Source organism: Bacillus rossius, chromosome 12, assembly GCF_032445375.1.
Source record: "Bacillus rossius redtenbacheri isolate Brsri chromosome 12, Brsri_v3, whole genome shotgun sequence".
Taxonomy (NCBI): Eukaryota; Metazoa; Arthropoda; class Insecta; order Phasmatodea; family Bacillidae; genus Bacillus; species Bacillus rossius.
In genome coordinates, this window is record NC_086339.1 from 28187199 (window position 1) to 28200024 (window position 12826).

General features: G+C 35.6%; 1 protein-coding gene across 1 annotated transcript in view; it reads right to left on the reverse strand.

Annotated features, from left to right (window-relative positions):
- Window positions 1-12826, reverse strand: part of LOC134537283 (chaoptin-like) — a 748431-nt gene that overhangs the window by 164004 nt on the left and 571601 nt on the right. The gene's annotated exons all lie outside the window — the stretch shown is intronic.

Consider the following 12826-nt stretch of genomic DNA (forward strand, 5'->3'; position numbering starts at 1 on the left):
ATATAACACATTTTTATTTCACAATTTATTCATAACGTAGTCACTTGGCAAAAGGACGCTCTATTCAAGACTACTTTTAGCGGAACGAATTGTAAACAGCTATCTTCTTTCTGTTTCTCCCTTTCTTTCTCTCTCTCTCTTTCATTTCAAACGCCATGGAAGTGTTTGCTCTCGCTGATACTCTGCAGCACAAGTGACAGCTGGAGGCCGCTTCTCCCTACTTCCTTTTACACATTTCCGTCGCATTCACAAAATTACTCCCACCAAATGCCGTACATCGAGAGCTAAGATGTTACACATGGAAAAAAAAACAGACTAACACTTTAAACGTACAAAGATAAGCTCCTTACTTAGTTACACGCTATAAATGGTTTTCTTCATGGTTTGTTAAACACTTAACTTCATAAATATATTTAATATCATACATAGTTGATCTTAATAGAAACCATCAATATTTATATTATACTATTACTGTATTTATATATAACTCTAAAGTATACCAAACACCATGAAAATTTTTTAATAGGTAATCTTATCTTCTTAAGTATTCGTTTTAAGGAAAAACTGAATAATTGTTTTCCCCCTTTTTTACAACCGATCTATATTTATGTTTAACTGGATGGCACTAATGGTCAATATGTAACTTTTGTACTGAAATTATTGTTTCTTAGATATTCTGGAAAAGTAATTAGTCTATACCCTTTTCGCTTCCGCGTACTCTTTATAAAAGCAGTTATTTTATAATATCAAAAAGGCCGTAAATTTTAAAGTTTTAATTTTAGGGGAAAATTATAAAAATATTTTGCTCCTTTTTGAAACCCGACTATAATTTATTATGTTCAACAAGATGGTAGCCTACAATTCATTCCTCAAAATTAAATTGAATTGCGCGAGTCTATCTCTGCTTCCTGTTACACATTTCCGTTCTTTGTCTTCCTTTACATTCACAATATTACTCCCACTTAATGCCGTGTGCCAAGAGCTTTGATGTCGCACAAAAAAAAACCACTGTTGTTCACCATAAAACTTTACTACAAGTTCGAATTATCTCCCTCCCCCTCTTGACAAGGGTCAACATGTTTTAGTGTTTGTTTATCTATGTGCTAATGCGAATTCCCCATTTCTGTGTGGTGGGAGAAGTTATGTAAAGTTATATCTGTGCCCGGGATAAAGTCCCTCGCGTTCGTCCATTATTTATGTTGGTCTCCACGGTTCGTCGCTGTGTCGTTTCGACAGTTCCCACATCAATTAACGCAAGTTAAAAGGAAGGGGGGGGGGAAAAGGCACACACAAACGGCCCGTTCCCCAGCCTATTTAGTCGCACATGAGATCGAGGTAACGAGCAGTTCTTCGGCGCGGCGAAACGGATTACAAGTTACACACCGAGGGTGGGAAGAGGTGGGGGGGATGTTAATTATTTTCCGTTCTGTTTCCACCTGCGGCGGGCGCCAGTGAGTTACGGCGCGACCGGCCATTATTCGGGTCGTTAGGCTCTCTCGCCACCCGCGTCGGCCGCGGCTGGGTTGGGTTGGCTTTGTCACCGTGGCGCCTTGCATCGGGTTACATAGACTCTCCCGCGCGACGGCGGCGCGCTGCGGGTGGCCTGTTGCTCGGTGGCGCAGGGGTCGATTGGGGCGCGGGGAATTAGGCTGGAAGCTCACAGATGTTTACATGTCGAATGCGATGGTTGAGCGGCTGGACTGTTTTATTCTCTCTCTCTTTCTCTCTCTCTCTCTCTAAACTAACATATTGACTGTTTTTAACAAAGCAAACTCTTTTAGATTTTTTTTTAAATTTAGTTTTTTTTTATAAAAATAATTAGCAATTATTTTCAACTAACCGAGACCGAAACTTTGTTCGTACACAGAATTATTATATAAAGAAAATACTGTAATGCATATATGTATTTTTGAAATTGTACCTTAAATTTCAAAATATTTTGAGTTATTCTATAATATTAATATCGACTTTAAAATAAATACAGAAGTAATTAAAATTGAAAATAGATAAATTCTAAACACAAAAAACGAAAATGATTTTTTTTATGTTTACCAAGCAAAACCATTTTTTTCCCGTTATTCTTGTCCTGTTGCTCCCAACATTTCATTTAATGATTTTATTTGTACAGATTTTTTCATATAAATTTAAACTTGTAAGAAAATATTATAAAATAATGAGTTTACATAAATAGATATAATGTAGAAAAGTTATAACTCTAATCAGTAATACTTTACGATAATACATTTTTGGTGTAGAGGTAATAACCATAACTTTGGGGTCGTATAAGATATTGCAAAAATATAATGTATAATAAATCAAATATTTACTATAAAATACCTATGTGAGTTTTAGGTCAGGCCAATAAAAACAATAGTACTTAATTAAAGTTGTATTTGTACAGACAATATTTTTAACATAGTGTGTTTGTTAAAGTGAAGAAAGGTTTTCTACTTAATAATTTGAAAATCACAGACAGATATTTCTATTTTATTTATTTTTCTAAATAAGTTGCAAAGTTTGGAAAAGTATAAATATGTAGTAATTTAATATGTCATAATTGTTATAATACATTTGTTGACACTTATAAACCTTACTTAGTTACTTTCACAAGAAGAGATTTATTCATAGAGGTATTTTATATCCATTTAATGTTTTATTATATTTAAATATTTTTGTAGTGACTCATTGACCTGTGGAATTCTTGCCAACGGAAAATACCTGTTTACATTCTCAAATACGTGTATAATTCTGTGGATGAAGATCTTCCTTCACCCCGACGAATTTTTGGTTTGGTCACCTTTGTTTTTAGTATTGTTTAAAAAACAATTTATCAATAACATAAATTTCACTATGAGACCTTACATAACGATTTGTATACAACTGTAAACAGGTTATTTTTTATAGTAACTAATTCTTTAAAACTACTGACATAGAATCAAGAAACCCTAGAATATTTATTAAACTATTATAAGGATAAAATTTCTTTTCTTAAATTTTTTTATCCAAAATCATTAAATATATCAACTGTACCTTATACGCAAGATGATATATTTTTAGGAAATTCATAAATAACTATTATAAAATTAATTTCAAATAGATTCATAATCAAAATATATTATATGTATTCATATCTGCAACATAAAAAAAAGTAGTAGTTGTGAATATGAAAATCATAATATGTATGTACTTTGTCTTAAGCAGTAAGTTCAAAAAAAATTTGCAAAAAAAGTGTACAAAGTTCTACAACGTGTTATTGCAAAGAGCCTGCAGTCGTGTGTTTGTTGTTTTGTGGTCCATTTTTTTTTTAAAAAAATGGCCTTTACGTCCAACGTTATTGTTTATCAGTCTTGAAGGCTATTATTTCACTTGAACGCCATCTACGCGCGGTGCGGCACATTTTTGTCGCGCCGAAATACAATTACAACGGGTAATCCAATCACGTTGTAGCCCAAACGTATTTCATCCGAGCCGCAACACAAAGGAGGACGGGGGAAGATTTATGTACTGCGGACCGGGCCGGAATCAAAGGCAATTGTTATTGCGCCCGGAGCGAAGGGGAAGGCTGGTTGAGAGGCTTCTGGGTTGATGTGTGAAGGGGGGGGGGAGGAGAAGATGGGATGTGGACGGAATCGGAATTCGAAGAGTGGAAGAGGAGTGGGAGGGGGTAAGGAAATAAAAAAACTCGTTCCCTCTCGAAGTTTTCCCGAACTTATTGTTTCGGAACGACTCGGCGGGCGCAGCCGGAGAAAGTAAGAAAGTACGCCGGGGCGTTTAGCAATAATAGGTAGACGGTCTGAGTGGGGGAGAAAAACCGAGTATACGCCATGGCTACCGAACACCAACACCGGGAGTTTCTCGTTCCTTCCATGGTAGGAGTTTTGTGCTTCCCAATGTCAAAAGACACTTACAAAATAGTAACGATTTTGTGATTTTATTCTCTCTTTATTTTAAAGAAAAATAAACTTATAAAACGCTTTAAAGTTTAAAGAAATGTGTGTATTTTTAGTAACGTTTACAAGAAATTTGATACATTACTTTTGGCATGACTGTTGCTGTAGTTAAAAGTACTTCATGTTTATTCTTCTTAATTCGTTTTCTACATTGTAAATAAATAAAAATATTTATAAAAAAATTAGTTTTTTAAATTAACATCAAATATTTATGCAGCAGAAATATTAAATAAACTGTGATCTTCCTACACATTTGTATTGTTTTTATTTCACTGAATTAATATATTTGTTTTTCACATACGACTCGCTTTGTTAGTATGGACTATATAATTAATACCAATATCTAAAAAAAATGAGAAAAACTTAATATATACTAGCAATGCATTATAAATTTTATATGGTTAGGTGAGAAAACAAGCTCGTAAAACATATATGAGAGTATGAAAAAGAAGATGCTAAATGGAATCGGCTGCATGTGAAAGAAAATGCGCATTTGTTATACAACTACGATTGTAAGGTTCATACTTATTTTCAGACAGACAACATAACAATGGCTTTAATATCTTAGAAAGTGAAAGAAACTATGACAATAGTGCACCCTCAAGGACAAAAAAATGTTTAGAATTTTAAGGTCCGAAAACCGACAAAGTAAATATTTAAAATGCTTCTTGAAAATTTTAATGTTTTCTTACATGTGATAAAAAAGCGTTGTGAAATTCTTGCCTACTTAACGAAATATTTTTTCTATCAAATTTTTTGTGAATCAACAAAAACATTTGATTTAAATAAAAACGTTCAGTAAGGTGCCAAAGATTCCACTTCAAAAGCTAATGATTACGTCTGTTTGTAAGAATGAATCGAAATAGCTATCAATCTTAAATTTTTCTTGAGAAATTCGTGATCCTGGGGATTAACGGAACATTTATTTTGTTTACATTTTACTGCGCTCGTGCAGGGAAAAGAAAAACAAAAATTTTATTTTTAAATTCTCAATCTCTGTTTACTTAGAAATACGAAAATCGATCTACTTTTAACAAGAAACGTATAAGAAAAATTCACTAATTATGTGTTCCAAGGAACTCAATTGTTGAATTTTGACTGAAAGTTATTTTACGTAGGTACATGATTATCTATATTTGGTTGTATTTAACAAAGCATCAAATAAATGAATTTACTCGAAGAAACATAAAAAAAAAAAATTTTTTTAATGGAAGACATATTTTGAATGCAAGAATATAAATAAAATAACATTAAAAAAAGAAGTAGCGATTTTGAGTAAGATGTTAAAGTAAAACTTCAAATAGTATATTTAACGATATACATATTTATTTATTTATTTATTAACGTATAACGGGTTTTGCCGTTTCACGAAAATATTATTTTGAACTTTTTAAATTTCATGTACATTTTGAACAACAAATGAATACCAAAAAAAAATAATTTCTCAACACATTGCTTGTGGAACGTATACGCTGAAAATAAGCATCCCCAAAAGCAGGAATGGTTGTGCCTATTTCTTAAACTTTGCTTGCAGAGCGTCACACAATCTTTGGTCCGGAAGACTGAACATCACTCGGAGATACTTATGAACACCGTTGACGGAGCAACGGTGTCAGAAGGATGCGTGGACCTTTGGTACTGGCTACAGCCGTAGCTACTTCTACTCCGTACTGTGCGACACGACGCCGACGGCAAGCCACCGCAGAATCTCCCAGCCTCAGATGCGCTCGCGGTTTCCAGCACCGCGGCCTTATCTGGGCTTACTGCGCTCATATTTGAGCAGTTAGCACGCGTATAAAGCCGTGCCGCTTCACCCCTCCCCCCTTCACCCGATAACGGGGGGGCTTTTCCTCACGCACGCATTAAGCCTAGTTGGCAAAGTACCGCCCTCAAACAGAGCTTCCAGGGTACCGAGAGACAATATCGTTTACCGCCAAACGCTCCAGAAACTTCCAGAAAAAAAACCCCATCAGAGCAGCGGCATAACCGATGGGAAAATTCAACCTGGAACTTCAAGCCGAGGCTAGAGCGTGTTGGAACTTTTAATGTGCAATGGGCTTCTTAATTAATATTTTTTTTTCTTTTCCCCTCCTTGTGCGCAACGGTTCTTTTATCTTCGAGGTTAAGTTCTAGAACGTTCCTGAATCCAACCCTAGGCCACGGGATTTTGAATAGGCAAAGTTTGAAGCAGCGAAATAACCAAGAAGGCGGGAGCCCGTTCACGGGAACAAGACCACGTTTACGCGGGCTCATATTATAAGCATAAGAGCGGAAATATTTTGAACTGGAGCTTCGAGGGCCGGCGTTCTCCAAAAGAAACAAATGTGGTTTCCCGGTCTCTGAAACATGCATCTCATTGAGCCACGAACAGGGGTGTACAAATCTTAAAGTTCAGTTTTCTATTCTTCTACCTGACTGGCAAGAGTACGCTACTGGTTTTTTTACCCTAAAAGAAACCTTTTACGTTTTTTTTAGATAACCTTCCTAATTAAAAGCCATTAATACATTTCGTAATAAATAACTACGTATAATGTCATACTCTCTTCTTTAATTTATAATGTAATCTTTTTACTATATTGAGACTTTTACATTAATGAATTCGAGTGAGTTTGTGCCTTACATACATTATAACGGCATGATTTACAGAATTATAATGATAACAGGTACTCATCATATGTTACATTTCTAGTCATCATTTAAAAAGATTAAAATTTTTTTTATGTTTTTTGTTGTAAAATATTTGTAAATTGGTACTTTTTTGAGTCATATATACTTTTATGCATTTCTATGGTCAACAAGAGAATTTTTACGAATATTGTTAATAACGTTTGTGCCACATTAATTGTCCCAAATTACACGTATTCTTATGTAACTGTTGTTCTAGAAGCAGTGTTTGTAAACAACTTCCTGTAGCAGGCGGATATATTAAACAAACAAAATATAATGTTTGAAACTTACAGTTGATAAATGGGTACCACTGGTACTAATTTTGAAAAAGTGTCATATCGGTGACAATATACATGATTCAGGCTATAGCTGCTTCTCATGCAGACATATATTAAACATAGATATTTTATCCCCAAAATAATTTGGTGTATTTAAGGGCACACTATGATTTAAAAATCTTTGTGCGCTTAAACATTGGATCTCAATCACAAAATAAAATATTTTGACGTGATGTCTAATAAATCGATGAACGCCGGCTGCACGCACGAAAAAGTGTCCCGTTACGCACATTGTTCCGTTACGCTGGGTCCCGTTACGCTCATTGTACGCTTGCGCCGCATCTATCTCTCTTCCACTCGATTGGCCTATGCGTCCGAGGAGAAGAAAGACAGCGGCAGCACACAACTTACATCTACACGTGAACTGTTTCGTCGACTGTTTATAAAGTGAAGTGAAAAGTTAATGTGGTTTTCATTGGTTATTACAACAACAATTTCGGCAATAAAGGTTAATTATTCTTGCATTTTAAAAATCTGATTACTAGTATAATTTCAAGTATTTATTCTTTTATTATTAAAATAAAAATGATTCAATTTTATTCATAAAAGTATGCAATCATTTCATCAATGTACAACCAATTTTTTTTTTTATGTGTAAACATCTTAGCTCTCTGTTTAAGACATTTGGTAAGAGTAATTTCGAGAATTGAACGGGAGTCAAATGAACGGAAATGTGTAATCACGCATCGCGAAGATGGCGGACTCAAGTGCAGTAAACCGTAGGTATAAAGTGACTTTCATGAACATTACGGAACGTGCCAATCATATTGGTGTGTCAAATGAAACTTTATGATGGTGAAAATACCCTGGATGTGGTAAATTAAACTAGTCATAGTAATAAATAATTACAAGTATAAAAATACTTAATAAAATTGGCATTGCAATGATTAATAAACATATAATCCTTTTTAAAAAATCCCAAAAGCCTCGGTAACACAGCAATAGAGTGCGTGTTTGCAAAGCTCAAGTATGACATTTTGACTTGGTTAAAAATTTGTAACTGAATTTTTTTTTAACTTTTAAATATCATAATAATATAACATTACCTATGTAATAATAATATTGAAACAGATCAATGAGATTAAGTTTTGTTTGTATGAACTATTTACATATATAATCGGCATTATTTTAAAAAATTCTACATTAAATGTCGTGTTATTTTTTTTTCATATTATAAATTAATTTGCAACATGAACAGCATAAGAACACGTGAGTTGGCTTGTTACCGAGGTTAAATGTTTACAGATTACTGGTGAAAACTGAGATTCTCACTCGTTTTTTCTCTCTCTCTCTTTTAGAACTAATAAAGTTTTCTGTATTGTTTTACACGCGAGAAAATTGTTTTGATAAACACTTTATTACCTACATTACTTGGTGGTATAATTTTTTTTAAATTTAAATATTTATTTTCGAAATATTTGGAAGTTTTTGAGTTGTGAGTAAAAACGTTTGTGATTGGAAGCCACGTGCGACAGTAGTGAAACTTCTTGCTTATTAGGTGAAGATAGAGATTAATTATTTACATTTTTGATAACAATATTCGCATACAAATTAATGATACTTATAAAGTTAATTGCAAAATAAATAACTCTTTTTCCACATGAATAAATAAACTGTAGATATTTTTAATAAAATAAAAGAAATGTGGTAGCGTCAATCGTTAGCCGTTACGAAAACTGAGGAGTATACAAAAATAAGCAGCGTTATGAGAAATACGTAGCAGAAATGTTGCATCATTTGCCGTCTTCCCATTCGACCGCTAGTGCATGTGTTGGAGTGGCGTCGTCGCTGACGCACACACCTCAACCGGTGTTCCCCACCTCTCATGCCATCGGAATTTTCGTAACGCTCAAAAATTGTAGCACATTTATAAAAGAAGTTTAACTTCAATAGGAAAGTTTTGGCAAATGTTGTCAATTTAGGAAACTAACAAACACTTTATACTTATAATATGGCGAACTTGAGATCTATTTAGTTTTGTTTCCTTGTAGTCAATAAAGTGGTATTTTCAATATATCGCTGCAACTGTTGGCTTCACACAGGGCTCTGGTATTCACCAATTTTTGTCCAGGGACATATACCTTGACCTTGTTTGGACTTCAATTTATGTTAAAAATTTTGAAAAAAAATTGCTATGTTACAATTTATAATGGAACATAGTTTCCGGAACAATTTTACTAACTTTGCGTATGCGAACTATGTACAGCTGTTTATTACTGCTCAGAGGGAGATATTTTGAAAGTTATCGCTGTGAGTTAGATTTCTTTTTTTTTTGACATGACGTCTAATAAATCTAGAACGCCGGCTGCACGCACGAAAAAGTGTCCCGTTACGCACATTTTTCCATTACGCTGTGTCCCGTTGCGCTCATTGTACGCTTGCGCCGCACCGATAGAAGTGAAAACTTAAAACATTTTTAAAAATGTGTAATATGAAATAATTTTTACGTCAAATGTACGCACGAAAATGAACCTGATTACTAGTATAATTTCAATTATTTATTATTTTATTATAAAAATAAAAATGATTCAATTTTATTCATAAAAGTATGCAATCATTTCATCAATGTTTTGTTATGACGTTGTCACGTTAAACTACCGTCCGTAAACTGGCGTTTTTTTTAACAATTTTCAATTTTTTTGTAAGAGTAAAGAATTATACTCTGTTTGGCAGCGACGCTTGTACTCTCTCCTCTCTCTCGACAAGCTTCCAGGAAATTTCACAGCGTGATGAAGGACCGCGCGCGAACACAATTCCATCGATGTTGTTTGTTCCGACCTCCACGGCCGCCAGGAGAATAGTCATTGCCGAGAGGGGTGGTTGTCCCAGGGGGCGGTTAGAGGGGAGAGGAGAGGGGGGATACCATCGGCTGTGAAGGGGTGCACGGTAGAAGTTGCTCCGGCCGCTTTGTTCGAACGCAACATTGGGAAACTGTATATTTTTTTTTTACGTACAGACTATTCCTATTTTGTCCACCCCCAACCAACACCCCCGCCCCCCACACCCGGCGTCAACGGAAGCCACGTGGACCCACTTGTCAAATTGGCCCAACCCCTTTCCCCTCTCCTTCAACCGTCCAACCCTCCCCCTTATCAGTTCCCCCTCCCACATCTCTTTGAAAGAATAGAAGAAAAAAAAATCCGTTCACGATCTGAATTGCGGGCACGAATGCGTGGAACGTGACGATCCAGGGTACAGTCGGTTCAAATAAACCCCAATTTTAAGAGGCATCTTCTCAGAATAGGCTTTCTAGACGCTTTTTTCGTCGTATTTATTTTCCGCTACTACAGAATTATCTTTGTTTTCATAACTACGTAGTTTCACGGTTAATGACAAAAGTTTTTTTTATGAAATGAGACTAACAATTTTTGCAGTAGATACCAATTAAATTGTAACACGACAGAATTAAATAATGTGTATTCAGAATTCATAAAAAATATTTTTTTTTTGTAAGATTATCCTTTCTCACATTTTAAGTACAAAAATAATCCTTATATTTAATTATTAAGTTATTTTATTAAAAGTATGCTCAATTGAAAACTTAAAACAAAGTCGGATGAAAAATTAATGATACAACACAGGATTCTGTCCCAAAATATTATATAGGCGAAGCATAACGAACCACAATGAAGACTTGCAATAATTTTTTATAAAAAAAACTGGTTATAAAGATGTAATCGTGGCGAGAACCAAGGGGAAATGCATGGGTTGAAACGATACGAAAAATATAATATGAGTTGATAAGTTATAATTTTTATTATGCACACACGCAGAAGCGTCATTATAATGGTAAATGTTTTTAGAAATGTTGATGCGTTGTAACTAGGCCCAACCGAATATGCCAAACATCGCTCTGGCTACCGTTTGGTCCATTGAGTTAGAAATTGTCAGAAGACTGCACGCTGTGACGTATTTGTGGTCATGTTTTTACCTGCCATCGCCATGCCGTTACGCCCAAAACATTGCCGAAATTAAACTTGACCACTTCTAATGATGATTACTAAGTATGAATTAGAACCTCCGTCCTTTAAAACGATCACTTCTATGAAATAATGGTTTTATAAAAATGTTTTCATAATGCAAAAACTACACTTTAGCTAACGTTTTGGGCGTTGTAATCAACACTGTTGAGGCCATGACTGATAAAAAGTCTTCCAACCATGGCCACCTCCTGGTTATGCCATGCCAGTTCGTTCTGCGTAAACTTGTGCGCACCAATTTACTTGCCCACACTGTACCTACACTCGCTCCAAAGTCTCGCTGTTAGTTCGCGGGGGGCGGGGGCGTTACGACCTACGTCGCGGCTGAAATGTGGGGCCCACAACTCTCGTGGGACTTTTGGACCGCACTATACACCCGATTCACGTTCTCGACATTGGTTCTCGGGGGCGGGCATTGCGACCGCAGAGGTGTCCCACCAGCGTCGTGGCTGATATATCGGGCCCCCATCTCGCAAAGGACTTGAGGACGGCACTATACACTCACTTAACGGTATCGTCATTAGTTCGCGTTGGCGGGCGCAGTGAAGGCAGAGATGTCCCTCTGGTGCCACGACTGATCTATGGGGCCCGCAGCTCGCATGAGACTTCTGGACCGCACTATACACTCGTTTCACGGTATCGTCATTAGTTCGCGTTGGCGGGCGTAGTGAAGGTAAAGATGTCCCTCTGGTGTTACGGCTGGAAAATATCTCTTACGAAAAACAAATTTTCTGACTTACAGGCTTCGTCTTATCTTAATCAGTCTAGATATAAGAAACCATTCCAGCTTTTATTGGAGTAATTTCAAGACACCAAGAAATACCGAAATCAGAATTGCTGGAAAGGAATTCGAACCATTGCCTTTGGAATGCGCCTACTTTTATTTAGAGTCCCAAGTTTGGCCTTAAAGCTGCAACTTACCGTTTTATGACCGACGAGCTTGGAACGTTTGCTCTTACACGCAGAAATATTTTTAATGGATCTGTAATCACGAAGTTTCAAGCATGCATGTTCATCGCTAACAGAGCACAGCATGGCTGTCTCGTTTCAGATCTCATAGTTACAAACTAACTTCCGAGATTTAAAACTTTGTGTCTCAGTTATTTAAAGTTATTACTTACATCGCTACAAAGCAAGCGTAATGAGACGGAAATTTTCGCGATAGTTAGAATCCAGCTAGGCTAATTTGTTATTCGAATGACTGCCGAAATTCATCTAACTTTCCCCCTAGCTCAAATTCTATGGCAGGGTAAGTTACTTTTTATTGTAGAATAAATCGAAATGTTTCGCTTGAAATATTGTACCTCCCTCCACTGTATAGTAGAAGGAATCATAACAAACTCGGAATGAGTGAAAAAAAAAAAAAAAAAAAAAAACATTTCTCATATCCTGGCGTTACGCAACCAGTTTCGCGGAAATAGTTCAGCGTGGTAATAAACTGGGAGTATAGTTATTTCCGGTTTTACTATTTCCAGCTTTAAAGAAAATAACAACGCAGAGGCGAATGAATAGGAAGCAAAATAATGGTGTAAGAAGTGTCTGCGACTTAGAGAAAGTTTCCTAGATTTCCTTTCGCAGAATTTTCCCGAGGAACCTTTTATTTTTCACTTTAAGTGTCCGTGTAGAGTGAGGTATTAAAATGTTTTACCTGTTGAAGCTAAACTATTAAAATTTTTCTTCCCTAGAAACATCTATCAAATTCTATTATCTTCTTCAAACTCAAAGGGTTACTTTGTACAAATAATAAACCCACAGTACATTCTGAGACAAACCTTAAAGCTGAAAAATTTTAATTTTGGATTTAATCTGTGGTGAGCAAGGCCGAAACAAATACATAGGCCTGAATTTTTTTCATAACATGTATTGCATTTACTAGGTGATCACAAGAAAG